The sequence below is a fragment of the Sciurus carolinensis genome, chromosome 9 (assembly GCF_902686445.1).
Source record: "Sciurus carolinensis chromosome 9, mSciCar1.2, whole genome shotgun sequence".
NCBI lineage: Eukaryota > Metazoa > Chordata > Mammalia > Rodentia > Sciuridae > Sciurus > Sciurus carolinensis.
In genome coordinates, this window is record NC_062221.1 from 135,891,404 (window position 1) to 135,908,656 (window position 17,253).

A 17,253-nucleotide genomic window follows, 5' to 3' on the forward strand; every position below is an offset into this window, starting at 1 on the left:
CCTGCCTCAGCCTCCCCAGTCACTGGGATTAAAGGTGTGCCCCACCACTCCCACTTGCTGCCTCCACCTTTGAGGATGTGGGTGTCCTGCTGCAGGAGAAGCTGATACGCTCTGTCAAAGACCTAAGTCACACCTGGCCCGGAAGTCAGAGAAGCCTCAGGGGAATCTAGAAGGAACTGCAGGAAGCTTCAGGCCAGCTGCTGGCTCAGGCCGGATGTGGGCCAGCTGACGAACACACACTTGGTGTCCACCAGCGCCTGGTTCCTGTGCTGGGATGCAGAGCACAGGAGAATGATATGCCTCTTGCTTCTCTTCTGCCTTCCCAGTCTGGGTCAGAATGTGTCCCGTAATCTGGCTCACAAGCTGACACGTCACAAAGCCCCTGTCTGACTTATTAGCTAGGCACTTTCCTTCATGTCACCTGAAAAATGTGAATGACAGTGACCCGTGAAAGTTCACAAGAATTAGATAAAATAATACGTTTTGGCCGAGAATATATCACACTCCAATTAAAAAAAAATTTTTTTTGTAGCTGTAGGTGGACAGCAAGCCTTTATTTTATTTGTTTATTTTTATGTGGTGCTAAGGATGGAACCCAGGGCCTCACATATGCTAGGCAAGCGCTCTGCCACTGGGCCACAGCCCCAGACCCTCACACTCTGATTTTATTGAGTTAGTTGATTCCTTTGCTAAATTAGATGACCAAGAATGTGCTTTTGGCTTAAACTCAACAAAGATCATTAGCTTAAGCTATAATTACAGGTTAAGAACAGTTACAAGAAAATCTAAGATTAAGTAATGAAATCATAAATCTTTTATCCATTTCTGTACATCAGAAAGCTTGTTGCTGTCTGTAAGTTCACATTCTTAAATTGCATCTTCTCATAACTGCTTGTTAAAATGCAGGTCACAAAGTGGAATTCAATATGTGGTTCTATTTTTGTAAAAAGTACACAAAATGGCCCTCTGATCAAACACCTGGCTTTCACTCTGGGCTTTTCACCTGTGGCAGTGATATGAGCAAGTTAGACGGACACAGTGACCATTTTAATAAGAGGAGAGTAACAGTTCTTACCTCCAGGACTTGGCATGAGTGTCTACTGAGAAAATACGAGTGACTTTAAAACAGAACCTGTCAGCTGGACACCATGGCGCATGCCTATAATCCCAGCTGCTTGGGAGGCTGGGGCAGGAGGACTGCAAATTCCAGGCCAGCCTCGGCAATTTAGGGAGGCCCTAAGCAACTTAGACTCTGTCTGAAAATAAATAGGAAAAAAGGGCTGGGGGTGTCTCTAAGTAGTAAAGTGCCCCTGGAGGCCATCCCCCGCCCCTACAAAAAAAAAGGAGCCTATCATGTGGTGAGTACACAAGAAATGTTTACTCATTGTTATTATTAACAGTGGGTCAAAAACAACCTTGAAGTATGTACAAACAAGGCTGTCCTGCGTGGGGGGAGGTCGGGGGGTTTATGCTCTTCCGTGCTGTTCCGTGTCTTCAACATTTTCCATTGCATTGTTCCACGTTCCATCACTGTGAAAAAATAATCAACTTCAAAGGAGGAAAGGTTTCTTAGACTCATGGTTTTGTTGCTGAAAGCTCAGTCCTTGTCCCCAGTGCCAATCCAATAAAGAGGACACGGTTTTGAGAAAAAGGGAAAAAAAAAGGTTTATTGCTTTACTGGCTAAGGAGAAACTCAGGGGACTCCTGTCCCACAGGCTGATTCTGTCCCTCAGCAGGAGCAGGGGCTTTTAAAGAGGTGACTCCGGGGCTGCATTCCACGTGTTCTCTGCTGGAGTTGTGATCCACTTGTTAATTTGGGAGACAGTCATTCCTGAGACCTTCCGGTGCCATCCCCAAAGTCTGGATTACTCTCCTGTGGCGGGTGTGTGCTCAGGGACAGACAGCTCTGCCCAGGATGGGAGGAAAGGTGATCCTGTTTCCCCTGAGATGAGGGAGGGGAGACCAGGGAGGAGCAGGGAGAGAGGAAGAGAAGAAGGGTGTCCATCTTAAACATCAGTCTCAGTGGCGGAGCAGCAGGGCTGCGTTCAGAGGTTCGGGGCGTGAAGAGACCGGCTGCAAGCTCACACCTCAGGCAGGCCCTGGACCCCGGCCGCGCCCGACCCAGCCAGCTTGCGCTTTGACTCCATTCACAGACCCCATCCCACTCCTCTGCAGGATGAACAAATATTTCATCACATCCTGTCTCTGTGTCTCACCCGCGCTGTCCTTCATTCTCTTCATCCCGTGTCCTTGGTCCCCGTGCTCCTCCATTCCAGAGCAGTGACAACCTCTGCCCTAACTCCCTTAGGTAAATGGCAAACAAACGCTCTGAGCAGTTGTTCTGTGAAATCCAAACACGATCAGCCCGGAACGCATTCTTCCAGCTGGAAGGAAGGCAGGCCCTGCCAAAACAAGCTCTGCCTCTTCAACGTCTGATTCCAGGGGCAAATGTTTCTCCATGGCTACTCCGCAATCCAAATTTGGATACCTCAGCAAACGAATCAACAATTTTTAAATACTTATTTCAAGATTCCACGTAAATTAAACAGCAATTTTAGCAAGAGTGAAGCACGGGCATGGTGGTGTCTTGGGGAGCCAGGGAGCTTTCAGTGTGGCTTTGCCCTTCTCCTCGGCTTTTTATGACTTATTTACCTATTTATTTATTTTTCTGGTATGGGGATTGAGCCCAAGGGCACTCTACCACTGGACTACATCCCCAGTTCTTTTTATGTTTTATTTTGAGACAGGGTCTTGCTAAGTTGCTTAGGGGGGCTGGCAACTTGCGATCCTCCTGCCTCAGCCTCCAGAGCCCCTGGGATTACAGGCGTGCGCCACCATGCCCGGCTTGGCTGAAGGCTCTTCACAAACACACCAGCCATGTCATCACAATGAAGACAGTTCTTCAGTCAGCCCTCAGAGGTCAACCTCTTCTGCCCTCAGCCCAAGGCAGCCCTGACCTGGTCTCTGTCCCTATAATTGTGCCTTTGTAAAAACTAACAGATACAGAAACATCAAGTGTGTAGCCGCTTGTGCCTGGTTTTCTTCTCTTGGCAGAATACTTTTGAGATTCATCCATGTTGCAAATATCCTTTTTATTATGGAGCAGTATTGTGTTATAGGGATGAACCACAATTTCTTTATCCACTGCCAAGTTGAAGGACAACTGGGATGTTCCCAGATTTGTATAATTTCATGACAAAGATCCTTATGCATATTTACATATTTTTGGTAAGAAGAAATATTTGCATTTTTCCACCTAGGCATGAAACATGGATCCTATTTCATATAGGAAATATGGGTCCACTCCTCTAGGTGGTCCCATGGGGTTTGGGTGGTTCCCAAGACATCTGAGGTGGTTCCTCAGGCCTGGTGATTTGCAGCATTCAGAAGAGCTGTCAATCTCATGAATATGGTTTATTATAGTGAATGGTACAGATTAAAATCAGCGAAGGGAAACTCTGTTGGGTGGAGTCTGGGAGACACCAGGCTCAGACTTCCAACTACCCCCTCCCAGGGGAGCCTGGCAAGTGGCCCTCTGTCCTCCTAGTGTGGCGACCCAGGTTACGCAGGTATGCAGTTCAACACAGCCTTAGTTCTGCTGCTCACAATTTGTACTGGGGTGGCGGGTCCATCAGGGATGCCTGTGGCATTCCTGTGGCTGACTGCAGTTCTCAGATGCCGAGCACAGTGGTGGAGTGCCCCTGGGTTCAAGCCCAGCACCATCCCCCAGAAGAGCAGCCACGCACTCCAAGGTCTCTCAGAAGCTGGGCCGAGGGCCGCCCTGCAGACCTGGGGAATAGGGGCATTGAGCATCCCATCCTGCACTTGAGTATGTTGAACTGCATAACAAGCTGCTTAATTGCTTTTCTTCCTTTTTTTTTTTTTTTAAACAGTTCCAAGGATTGAACCCAGGTGCTCTTTACCATCAAGCTGCGTTCCCAGTCCTTTTTGTTTTATCATTTATTTATTTAGGGACAGGCCCTCACTGCATTGCCCAGGCTGGCCTGCACCTGGCCATCACATAAGGTGGGAGGTGAAGCCAGAATTAAGGACAGGTAGTTAGTGTAGAAATGGGGGATGGGTCAAATGGAGGAAATGAAGCCATGAAGCCATCTGCCTCTGGAAGTTGGAGACCGCCCCTGGGAGAATGGAATGTCAAGGATCTCCGGAGCCCATTGATTTCCAAATTTACCTGCCTTTATCAAAGACTGCCAGTATATGGAGCTGCTAATTAATGCCCCCTGGGCCCTTACCTGCCTGAATCACCTTGGCCCTCCCCTTGCCCATGGTTTCTCACTTAATGCAAAACCAGGCCTAGTCACGTAGGCAGGAAGGAGAGAGAGATAAGGGGGGAGAGAACTAGAGAACAAAAGAGACTTCAACCTATAAAAGATGTAGGGTGTGCTCACTTCTTGGGACTTTAGAACATCAGCCATGGCCCCCTTCTTCATCCCGGGAGAAGTCTGTATTATTACCTTTAAATAAAACCTACTTAGGGGCTGGGAAGATAGCTCAGTTGGTAGAGTGCTTGCCTTGCAAGCACAAGGCCCTGGGTTCGATCCCTGCACCACAAATAAATAAATAAATGAAACCTACTTAATATGCGTGCCTTGGCTGCTTCTCTAGTGTTCAGACTTCAACATTAGAAGGAGCAGAACTCGTCACCGGTAAACGGCGGTATCAGAGATGTCCTAACCTTTTCATGACATAAAACTTACCATTTTATTTTTGTTCGTTTTAAGATCTGATACTCTACTGGGTGTTTAAAATCTCATTGGAGACGGTAAAGTTTAGCGAGAGGGTGGGATTTACTGTTCTACCCACTTTCAGCACGATTCAGTAGCACTCCAGTCTATCACTGTTCTTGTCACAGTGGGATTGCAAAATTTAGCTGGCAGAATATGTAAACCCAAGATTTCTCCTGCAAATTTTATGTACAGAATATGTTTTATTTGTCACAATTTCTTCATTCATTTAAGAGAAAGGGCCCCATCGTCGCGGGAGCTGGATGTGGTGATGCGAGCCTGCAATCCCAGCGACTCAGGAGGCTGAGGCCGGAGGAACCCAAGTTGGAAACCAGCCTTAACAACTTGGCAAGGTCTTTGGCAACTTAGGGAGACCCTGTCTCGTAATAAAAATTAAAAAGGGCTGGGGATGTATGTCTTTAAAATTAACTCACAAGTCTCTAGGTGGTCACACTAATAAAATGTTGATGTTTATAAAATGTCTAACATCAATTTTTCTAGGACTTTTCTTCAACAGGAAAGAGACGGCAAATACTGTTGGTACACTTGTCTGATATCCTGTTTTTTTTACAATAAGATGAGTGAATTAGAGTCGACAAGTATGGGATTACTCAAATGTGTTTGTTAGAGACATCTAATTAATTTACAAAGTTATTCCATGGAGTAACATACTTAAAACCATTATTCTTTGTATATTAAATGTGTTCATATTTTCCAGGTATACAAGCCTTTAAAGCAGAAAATTTATCAAGCTGCTATTCTCCAAATTAAACTTGTCTATAATAGTAATTTTAAACTCATCATTTAAGGTTCTATATAGGATCTGTCACTAATAGGGTATATATAAAATTTGTTAAATATTTCTAAAAGTTATTGAGAGCCTGATTTGTTTAAAGGTTAAGCATGAAAGCATTTTACCACTTTGCCACACAAAAGCTGTCTCAGCCTTTCTTTAATTCATGTTTTAGATATAATGTTAAATTGTGTTAACTAATGTTCATATAGACTCAGGAGTCAATATATGTAAACTTCTTAAAATGACATTTAAGAAAGAGTGTAATGCGCAGTAGCAAAAATGGGACAACAGTGACTGAGATTGGGGTCTCTGATGACCTCATGGCTGTGGCATGCCTGGTGCCTGGGAGAGCTCCTGTGCAGGGGCACAAGATGCCTAACTGCTGTGGCAGTACATTGATCTCCGCACACAGCTCTTGGGCAGGAAGGAATTCTTTTGAGATAACCAGTGTTTCATCAGCTTCCCTCTCTGGTTCCTGCCCACCTTACAGTAACTTTGGAACCTAACATTGCACATATATAAAGATTGCTGACATAACTCTTTAGATCTGCATTTCCATCAGAGAACAGCTCCATCTGATCTCAGCTTAATCTTCAAAATCTGTGTTTATAAACCTTTATTTTCTAATACTCCTTTGTCCCTCACTGAACTTGAGAATTTGGTCATGCTGGTCATGGCAAGAGGAAGCCCCGCCTTACCTGAGATAAGGCTCTGCCTCACAACCCTGCTGCATGTTAGAATGGCTCCAAAGTAAGCCAGACTTTAACTCCTTTAAAGTTGTGTTCAAAAGTTTGATGTTTGCTGTAAAGATTACTGTGATCTCAAACGGGAACTCAGCCAAAATTCAAGATAGCTATTGCACAAACAATGTTTTACTGTTGGTGATTCCATTTTTTATTTCCTTGTAAACTCTGTTGCCTGATATTTTGCAAAAGTACACCATAGAGTAACTTGAAAAGCCATCACCTATAGGACAGATAATGTAGACCCCAATTAGATAAAAGGGGGTAAATAACTGTAAAGTTATAGACATTGAAGTTAAAGCCCAGTACTCTTACTTTATGACTGGTGAGACTGACTTGCTGGATGGTTAAGATCAAACTTAGAGATCGAGATTAAATACAGAGGTCAAGAAAAGTCCATATTTGGGTCTTGCCCTCAAAGTCAGCCTGAACCCAGGGAACAAGAGGACTTCTCTAAGGAGGTTTGCAACTCTGGGTCACACAACCTCCTGATCAAGGAGATTGATGAGGCCACTAGAGGAAAAGCCACTCAGTGCACCTGCTGCAGAGGAGGGTCAAGGAAAAAGGGAGGCATCCCTGGTGCTTTCAAGGGAAGCCACCTCATCGAGGAGACCCTGCCTAACCAATGGCACTAATGGCGCTAAGAAGCTGCTCTTAAGTTCTCTATGAGTGACCCCTGTGGGAACTCAGCTGACTCTTTAACAGACAGGAACAGATCACTTTGACCAACTTGATCTTAAACACCTAGCAAAACAGTTAAAACCAAAATATAGCTGTTCTTGGGCATTTAAAAGAAATAATACTTAAATGTAACTTAAGATGTACACTTGGGTTAGCCCACTAGAATAAAGACTAAAAGCTATAAGAGAGATTCTTAGGCAAATGTGCCTGATAACTATCAAGAGAAACTGCTACAGTCAGAAGTTTTAGTCAGTTTAAGGCCTACAGACACAGGTAGGCTTAATCTATGTTTGTTAGTAACAGAAGTATAGAGATCTCTACTAAATGTTGTGTTTACATTCCTGATAACCTGGACAATGTTAAAGTTCCCAAATAAAGGCCTTGTCCTCTCAAGCCTTTGCTAGGCCTTGTTATGGGAACAACTTCTCAGTTCTTCCACCCCCTGGTGAGGAATTATTGACTTCTGTCATCTTTATGATATGCATTGGCATGTTCCAGATTCTGCAACATTTATATTGTATCAATCTCATTTCAGTACTCATGTCTTTTTGTTCTTCTCTCATAGTAGCACCCATCCCCAGATGCCTTTACAACCTGCTCTTCCCCAACCAGACTTCTACCATGGACCCCTCAATTGACCCGATTTCTAAAAAGGGAACTTCAAACTGCTTGCCCCATGCTGCCCCCTTCCAGCTTGAAGAAGCCAGATCGGTCATCACCCCCTTTTCCTATAGCAGTGAAGGAGTTCCTAAAATTAGAGGGGTGAATGAAGTCAGACTTGGGGACAGGCAGTTAGTGTAGAAATAGGGAATAAGTCAAATCGAGGAAATGAAGTCCATGAAAACCATCTGCCTTTGGAAGTCTGGAAGGAGAATGGACTTTTTACATCTTACCTGCAAAACCAACCCCAGTCACTTAGGCAGGAAGGAGAGAGAAGGCTTCAAAAAGAACTGGAGAGCAAAAGATTTTTTTATAAAAACAGAAACAGGGTAATGTTATGTACAAAGTTGCTCCCCTGCCCTTTCTGTTGCAGCCATTTTCCCCGCCTCCCAACCACTTGTCAATCTGTGAACATCCTAGCTAGCTATTGGTTCATCAGTCAGCTTGCAAGTACCCTTCTCCAATGATATTGGTCCCCTGTTAGCCCGCGGAATTCAATTGCTTTACTGTAGCTACCCTGCTATCTGTTCTCTCATCCTTCTCTCTCTCTCTCCTCCTCACTTTCTCTATCCTCCTGGCTTTCACACTCTCTCTAGCGCACACCCTTTCTCATTCTCTTTCTTTTCCTCTCATTTTCTCTCTCACCCTACAGGGAGACACTGTTTGCTTAATAAACTCCCTTATGTGATTTCCCGTGTCCAGCGTGGTTTCCCTGGGATTCCTTACAATGTATCTCAGGGTTTAATCCCCAAGTCCTCCCCACAAGAAGAAAAATCTTATTTACTTGAGAATGAGGATGCAAGTTCTTTACCACTCTTTTTTTTTTTTTTTTTGGTGGGGGTACAGGGGATGGAACTCAGGCACACTACCACGGAGCCACATCCCCAACCCTGTTTCATATTTTATTTAGAGACAGGGTCCCATGGAGTAGCTTAGTGCCTCACTTTTGCTGAGGCAGGCTTGTTTTTGTGATGCTGGGGATTGAACCCAGGGCCTTGTGTATGTAAGGCAAGCCCTCTACTCAAGAACTGAGCTACATCCCCAGCCTCCCAGGCTGGCTTTGAACTCATGATCCTCCTGCCTCAGGCTCCTGAGCCACTGGGATCACAGGCGTGGGCCACCGCACCCGGAACGATACAGGTTCTCATGTTCATGTTTTTTCCCCAAATGTGACCCAAACCGAATGGTCAGTAACACTAACGGTACACCAAAACATCAAAGGTACAGTGAACCTGAAGGTCTGAGGCCTACAAACTTGACAATGTTAATTGCAAACTGATCTCATCTCTCATTTGCTGAGCCGGCTGATCTTCAGTTTCCGCCATGGCCAGCAGTTCTGCCCCTAGCCTTTTCGTCTCTGTCTCCTTCGCTCCTGTGGACTTCCTTAGGACCGGTGCTAAAAAGCGGCACTTCAAGGACGTCCCTCTGTCCGCTCCTAAAACTTCCCAGATGGCCGCAGCAGGAGCGCAGGAGCCATCCCCAGGCGCCTCAGAGCACTGGGCTGGGTGCGCGGAGCTGAGCGCCAGGCCCCTCTCCTGCCCCGTGTCCACTCGCAGGTCTTCCCTGGACACTGTGACGCGCTGGAGCCCTCAAGCCCCACAGGGAGGGTGTGCTCCTGCTGTTGGGGACGCAGTCCCTCGCACGAGGGCCTGGCCCATGACAGGATGCCAACGCGCCTGTGGTCATGCTGGTCTGAACTCGAACCACGCGGCCTTTCTTGGTTTCCTGGTTGAAATAAACAGTTTTCCTATCAGTGGGAGCAAATGTATTAACTTTCTAAAAATGTCGTCTTCAACATAGTCCATAACTAGAGAATCACAGAAGCTCAAAATTACACCGTATTTATTGGAGATAAATGAAAGCATGTTTACAAAAAAATTTTTTTTTGCACCAGAATATTCATAGGCTTTATTTCTAGTAGCCAAGAAAAAAAAATAATAAAAAGGAATGGCCCAGATGTGCATCTCTAGAACAGATGACTCGTAGTATGTCCATACGCTGGATTCCTGCTGGACAATACAAAGGAAAGCACAAGGAGCATGGTGCAGCAGTGTGGATGAATCTCGAAACCACTAGTCTGAAAGGAAGAAGAGAACATGATCTACGACCTGTTTCTATGATATTCTAAAGCAGGCAAACTGATCTGTGGTGGGAAAGGAAAGCTGGTGGGGAGGGAAGGTCGTGCAAGGGGGCAGCAGGACCCTCTGGGGTGATGGCGGTTCTCCATTGTCTGCACGGGGCCTGGGGGACGCAGGTGCCTCATCAGACAGGAAGCTTGAGCTTTGCACATCTCATCGCTCACGAATTCTACCTCCAAAGGGAAAATATAGAACCGTAAACAAATACTGAACTTCCATAATAGGCGTGCTGAAGTTTTAGGGGGCGTGGACAGAGGCTTGCCATTTAACTTGAAATAAAGGAGAGACAAACTAGGATGGATGACAGGAGAGGGAAGGGGCAGATGGACAGGCAAAGAGCAGGTTGCAGTGCCACATACCTGCAGCCCCAGGGCGGAGGCCGAGGCAGGAGGATCACAAGTTCCAGGCCAGTCTCAGCAATTTAGCGAGACCTGTCTCAAAATAAAATGTAAAAAAGGCCGGGGCCTGATGACAGAGTGCACCTGGGTTCCATCCCCACGAAAGCAGGGAAACAAAAAGAGACACGAAATGAAACCAGTCTAGTAAAGACATGATAGAATCCAGCTGGGGGTTTATAAAAATGTTCAATTTTCTGCATATTGTGAAAGTTGGCTACAAAGATACTGAGACGAAACTGTACCAAAAATTGGAGAAACTTAACTAACCTTTTATTGGAAACAAAGTTTGGCCTGATAAAATCAAGTTCCAGTGCTAGCCTGTGGCTTTCTGCTGGTTGGTCCTAGTTTGCTATTTTTTTCATATACAACATGAAGATGCTTCTTCTCTTATGGGATTGTCTGAGCCTCAAATGAGGTAATCTACTTAAGGCACCTGCGTCCTACCAGGAATATAACAGGTAAGCAAGGAAGAGGAGCTTTCATACTCTTAGGACTATAATAATGTGAGATTAATTCAGCAGCAGACCTAGGTGTGGACCAGAAAAATCTAAGGAGGCTTCATGGAAGAGGTGTTATTTTATCTTATATATATATTTTGTTACTAGGGACTGAACCCAGGAGTGCTTAACCAGTGAGCCACAACCCCAGTCCTTTTCTGTATTTTATTTAGACACAGGGTCTGAGTTACTTAGGGTCACACTAAGTTGCTGAGGCTGACCTTGAACTTGCAATCCTCCTGCGTCAGCCTCCCAAGCCACTGGGATTATGGGCTGCTCCACGCTGCCCAGCAAGCAGTGTCATTTTAAAATATAGTTTAGACAGAACAAATCAAGAGTGTTCCTGGTGGGAGACAAGGTCAGAGGAAAGGCCTCAAAACAAGAGTGAGTACGTGTGGGTAGGTTTGGTGAAAGGAGGGGCCCTCAACGTTTTTTTTTTTTCAAGATGAAATTAGAACATCTGTGCCTTGGGACCCCACAGGGAGACCGGCCTGCAGCTCCGACATGCCCCAGTAAGCCCTTTCAGGGGCAGGTCCTTAAGTCCTATGGTGGGGACTAGTTCACTCTGTAGTCGAGTGGAGCTTCACTGTCTCATGCTTCACGACCTCATTCTTTGTCACGAGGCATGCTGGTGCTGTGGAACTGGCAGGAGGTTTCCTGTTGGAGGACTTCACTATCAGCGCAAAACCTCTCCACGCTCAGGAGGAACCCAGCATTGAGGAGCAGAACTATTCACAAGATGCCCGGAACCTGGCATCATGGAGCACACCTGTAATCCCAGTGGCTGGGAAGGCTGAGGCAGGAGGATCCCGAATTCAAAACCAGCCTCAGCAACTTAGCGAGGTGCTAAGTTGAACTTAGGGGATGTAGCTCAGTGGTTCAGCAACCTGGGTTTAATCCCAAGTAGCCCCCCCCCAAAAAAAAAAGTAAACTAGAGAACATTAATTATCTATTTGAAACCCTTAAATACTCTCCTGTCACTCCCAGAATAAAACCCAGTCTCATTGTGATGTGGTTCCTACCCACTTCTTTCTCCTCAACCCCAACTTCTTCACTAAAACTGACTCAGCTCTTCCTCAGGGCCTTTGCACATGCTGTGTCCTCAGATCAGAGTGCTTTTCTCCCAGCCTTTCCCATGGTTCCTTTCCTCTGTCTTTTCTGAAATGACATTGTCCCTGAACAGCATTCATTGAAGCATCCTAGTCAAGACGACACTACACTACTGTTTCCTAGCTCCTTAACCTCTGTTAGTTTTCTTTGTAACACCACTTCCTGAAGCTGTGCCATGTCATTTTTGACCCCCATCCAAAATCTGCTTGCTTGCCTCCTCAGCAGAACGTAAGCTCCAAGAGGGCAGGGAATCTGCCTGCTGACTGGTGTACCCTAACCCCTTGGCCAGACACATGGCCGTCCTTACACCTGCTGTGAATGAATGAACAGACTCTCCATTCTGGATGCCCACACCTGCTGTCCACGGAACCCCCATGGTGAACCTTGTTCGTGCAGTGTGAGCGGGAGCTGCAGAGTAGGCCATATTAGGTTGCTTTTATTTTATTTCCTGTGCTTTCTGGAGAACCTTGGGATAAACCAGCAAGGAGTCCCAAAGCCAAAGCCAGGCACAGCAGTACACACCTATGATCCTAGCCACTGAAAAGTTTGAGGCCAGTCTGGATGATCTGGCAAAACTCGGTCTCAAAAAAATAAAGAAGGTTGGGTGTATAGTTCAGTGGTACAGCAGCCTCGGTTCAAACCCCAGTACCAAAACAAAAGCAAAAAAAACAGTACAAGTCCCAAAGTCAGTATTGACCCCCATCCAAAATCTCTTCCCTACATAACGCAGTTGGAGACTGAGAAAATCAACAACAAACAACAAACAAAAGATCCAGATGCCTCGTGTCCTCTGCAGTCAGGCTAAGTCCTTCCCCACTTGGCCACCCCAGGTGGAGCAAAGTCCACTGTGGGAACTCTCTTCCCAGAGGGATGGTGGGAGGGGAAAGAGGGAGAGTGTAGGGCCTGAGAAGGTAGAAGCCAGCTCCTCCAGTGCCCCGCCTGAGTCCTGCAAGGGTGTGGGTGCGGGAGGGACTGTGCGGAGGGCGAGCTGTCCCTACTTTGCTGGCCACTTGCCCTTTGCCCCCGTACTGCTTCTTCATGCTGTTCCTTTGCTGGCCACGGCATGGCAGAGATCATCAAGAGCAGACTGCAGGATGTTTTCCAGAAACTACAACAGATGAGCCACGCCCCTGGAACCTTCTGCCTGCGTGCAGAGTTCCAGGTTGGGGATCCTGCTCCTCAACCTGCTACCTGATTCTTGGCCAGCTGGGGGGTTCACATTACTGCAGGAGGGTTCAGATAACCCCAGAGCAGCTCCAAACTCCAGATTTGCTCTGGGTCTCGTGCACTAAGGCGTGTGCCCAAGTGGCCCTCAGAGGGGAACACGGGTCTCTAAACTCTTGCGGTACTGGGGATAGAACCCAGGACTTTGAGATTGTCAGGCAAGCGCTCTAAATACTGAGATATGTTCCCTGCCAAGACCCTTAACTTTTTTCAAGAATCTCTGGTTCAACTCTAAATAGACATAAGCGGATCCCAGACTGGATTTTTTTCTCCCTATGGTTTTGATGCCCAGGGGATTGAATTCAGGGCCTTCCGCATGCTAGGCAAACACTCCACCAGAGTCACATTCCCAGACCTGGTTTCAAAATTTCGAACAAAGTTATATGCTTGTTTTAAAAAAAATCTCAAAAGCATACAGACATAAGTGTATTAAAAAGCTCAAATTCAGGCTGGGGAGATAGCTCAGTTGGTAGAGTGCTTGCCTCGCAAGATCAAGTCCTGGGTTCAATCCCCAGCACCCCAACAGGGGGAAAAAAAAAAGCTTAAATTCCCTTCCTAGCCTGGGAACAGTCATGGTCACCAGTGCAAGAGTGACCTCACTGAGCTTCCCAATGCTACATATATACACACAGGTTCATGTTATGCTCATTCAAATGTATTTATGACAAGGGATTCTTTAGTGGATTTTGTGAGGAGGAAGTAACATTAGGTTGAATATTTGGCTTTTTTCTTTTTGTATTGGAGATTGAACCCAGGGATGCTACACCACTGACCTACGTCCTCAGCCCTTTTCATATTTTATCTGAGACAGGGTCTTACCAAGTTGCCCAGATTTCCCTGGAACCTGTGATCCTCCTGCCTCAGACTCCCGTCACTGGGATTACAGGTGTGAACCCTGCACCTGGCTGCATTACATTTTTAGATAGAACTGACACCTTAGTGATTCTACATAGAAATGTTGTATCTCATTTACTCAGATCGCCTTTTACACAAAGATTCTAATCATGGCCTGTTTTTCTTTGTAAAGAAAAATGCTTTTTTTTTTTTTTTTTTTTTTGGTGCTGGGGATCGAGCCCAGGGCCTTGTGCTTACAAGGCAAGCACTCTACTGACTGAGCTATCTCCCCAGCCCCCAAAATGCTCATTTTTGATGGTGACCAAGAACTATGTTGAGATCTGCAGCGGGGGGGCAGCATACACTCCTTCACCAGAGCACCCGGCTCCTTCTGGAATCTATGGGACTGTTTCAGTCATATCAGCTCTATTAAGTCTATGGAATTCATCTAGTTCAGTGGTTTCAAAGATAAATGAAATAAGGAGAAGTGAAGGAGAAAGGGAGAAATCATGCAAGGTTAGGCTGTCTTTGTACGTATTTCTTTTGAAAGCCCAAATTGATGCATTAGTGGAAATGACAGTCTTGCACATTTTAATATGCAGCCACATCCTTTCACAGGCAGTCAAGCATGCAAGACTTGCAACCTTTCTTCTCTATGAATCATGCATAACAGATTAGTATATTTTAAATTTCTCATAAGTAACTTGAACTTATTGTCATTAGTCTTAACACATTTGTTTTTTGGTACCTGGGACTGAAGCCAAGGATGCCTAAGCACAGAGCCACATCCCCCAGCCCACCCCCCCGGCTTTTTTTTTTTTTTACTTTTGAGATAGGCTGTCTTCAAGTTGCCGATGCTGCCTTTGAATTTGGCAATCCTCCTGCCTCAGTCATCCGATTGGTGGGATTATGGGCATGTGCCACTGCATCTGGCTTAACTGTAATATTCCAAAGGTAAATGTTTTCAGATGTAAAATTTAATACTAGCATAATTTGCAGTTATATATCAAAGATACAACACAACAGTAACCCTTTTTTTTCTCTTTCGAAATGAGAATGTGTTCTGCTATGTTGCCCAGGATGACCTTGAACTCCTGGGCTCAAGGAATTCTGCATCAGCCTCCCTGGCGATTGGGACTACATGTGTGCAGCACAGTGCCCAGCCACAATAATCATCTCTAGTTAGATGTAGGGAAACATTTTAGGGCTTAAACAAAAACCACGTTCTAACAAGATACAACAGCCAGACTTCACGAGCAAGAGTTTTCCATTGTAACATTCAGCTTACTCTAAGTTAAACTGGGTGTATTTTCATAGGTTTCCCTTAATATTACGTATTGTTGTAAAGGAGGAAAAATCCACCAGGAGTCGAATATGCCAGGCTTTTAAAAACCCCAGGTTTTAAATACTGTGCGCCGCAGGTCAGGTACTGTGTTCTGCGCGCTGGTCCTGAGAAAGGCACGACATCATTGCTTCACTTAAATCCACTGACTATTCTCACCCCTTGCACTGTGGGGTCACTTTTATTTGGACTGAGAGGAGGTGCAGCGGGGCATGGGATAATGCCAAATCCTTAAGGCACACCTGCCTTTGCCCCATAGTGGGAGCATCTTGAACTGTGTTGTTTCTGTGCCAACTTTTTAAAAAATATTTTAGTTGTCAGTGGACTTTATATGTGGTGCTGAGGATGGAATCCAGGGCCTCACACATGCCAGACAAGTAATCTACCAGAACCACAACCCCAGCCCTCAATTTCTTACCATTACATCATTTTATATTTCCACGCCCTCAAAAAATTTCCAAATTTGCTTACCTTTTATTAAAAAATATTTTTATCTGTAGATGGAAGCAATATCCTTTATTTTTTTATGTGGTGCTGAGAATCGAACCCAGTACCTCACACATGCTAGGCCAGTGCTCTACCACTGAGCCACAAACTCAGCCCTCACTTTTTAAAGAACTGCACATTATTGTGGAAGCTGCACCTGGACAGAAATGTGTAAATCTAAAGGTGGCACTAGCCACTATATAATATATATATATATATATATATATATATATATATATATATATATATTTTTTTTTTTTTTTTTTAATAGCCTGGTGCGGTGGTGCATGCCTGTAATTCCAGTGGCTGAGGCTGAGGCAGGAGGATCGTGAGTTCAAAGCCAGCCTCTGCAAAATCAAGGGGCTAAGCAACTGAGACACTGTCTCTAAATAAAATACAAAAAGCACTGGGAATGTGGCTCAGTGGTTGAGTGCCCCCAAGTTCAATCCCCAGTGCCAAAAACAAAACAAAAAAAACACTTCCTGTTTAATCTGTTCAACATTGACAAAATGCATAAACCTTTGAAGATAAATGGACAGTTGCTCCTAACATATTTGGTTCCCATGCATTTCACTCATTCTTCAGGTTCTAGATATTTCAAATAATAAGGATGTGGCAGGACTGGCAATGTGTCAAAGGCTATCAGAACCAGTTATGTGGTACATGGGCTTCACTACACTGTGCTGCATGGGCCAAATTATTCTTAATAAAGAGTAATTTTTTAAAAAAGCTGTAATGACCAAATTAAGGCATAGTCACACAATAAACTTTAGAACTGGGGATTGAAGCCAGGGGTGCTTAACCACTGAGATAACATCCCTAGTCCTTTTTATATTTTGAGAGGGTCTGGCTAAATTGCTTAGGGTCTTGCAAAGTCACAGTCTGGCCTTGAATTTGTGATCCTCCTGCCTCACCTCCCAAGTGACTGGGAAGTCACACAAAAAACTATTAGGCAAGTATTAAAGCATTTTGCAATTAAAGAAAAACTACTAGGGTTGGGGATGTAGCTCAGTTGGTAGGGTGCTTGCCTTGCAAGCACAAGGCCCTGGGTTCAAATCCCCAGCACTGCAAAAAAGAAAAAAAAAAAGAAAGAAGTCCACTTAAGAAAAAAAAAAAAAAAAACTACTTATGTAAATTCACCATTGCTTCTAAAATAATTTTAGCCTCAGGGATTAAGCAGTATTAAAAAAAATGTAAACCTATTTTTCATTGTAATAAAACCAGCTGTTACTGAGCTGCTTTCTATCATAGTTGTTTAAAAACTTCCATTACCTTTACGTTGCATTCATGAACTGGGGACTTTAATACTCAGGTACATCCTTGGCTGTGGATTAGCAGAGGGCGGTGCTGGGGATTGAACCACAATACTTGCTTTTGTGGAGTAGGGTGCGGGGGGGGGGGGGGGGGGGCGGGGAATGTAAATGTCTGTTATACTATGTTCTTGAAGTAAATACTACCCAGCACTGGCAAATGCTACAGAAGTGTATTCATTGACAATGGGAAAGTTCACAGTATGAGAAAAAGATTACAAAATAGATGTATGACATCATTTTAATGCGATCATATAAATACAAAAATGGACTAACACATGGGTGTCAG

The 17,253-nt window shown here is 45.0% G+C and overlaps 1 long non-coding RNA gene across 1 annotated transcript; it reads right to left on the reverse strand.

Moving 5' to 3' along the window:
- Positions 1-9,450: 9,450 nt before the first annotated feature.
- On the reverse strand, positions 9,451-14,643 carry LOC124992893 (uncharacterized). The gene is made up of 2 exons (XR_007110208.1): positions 10,123-14,643; positions 9,451-9,702 (listed from the first exon to the last, which is right to left on the reverse strand). It is a non-coding gene; the product is annotated as an uncharacterized LOC124992893 (long non-coding RNA).
- Between the last annotated feature and the right edge of the window lie 2,610 nt (positions 14,644-17,253).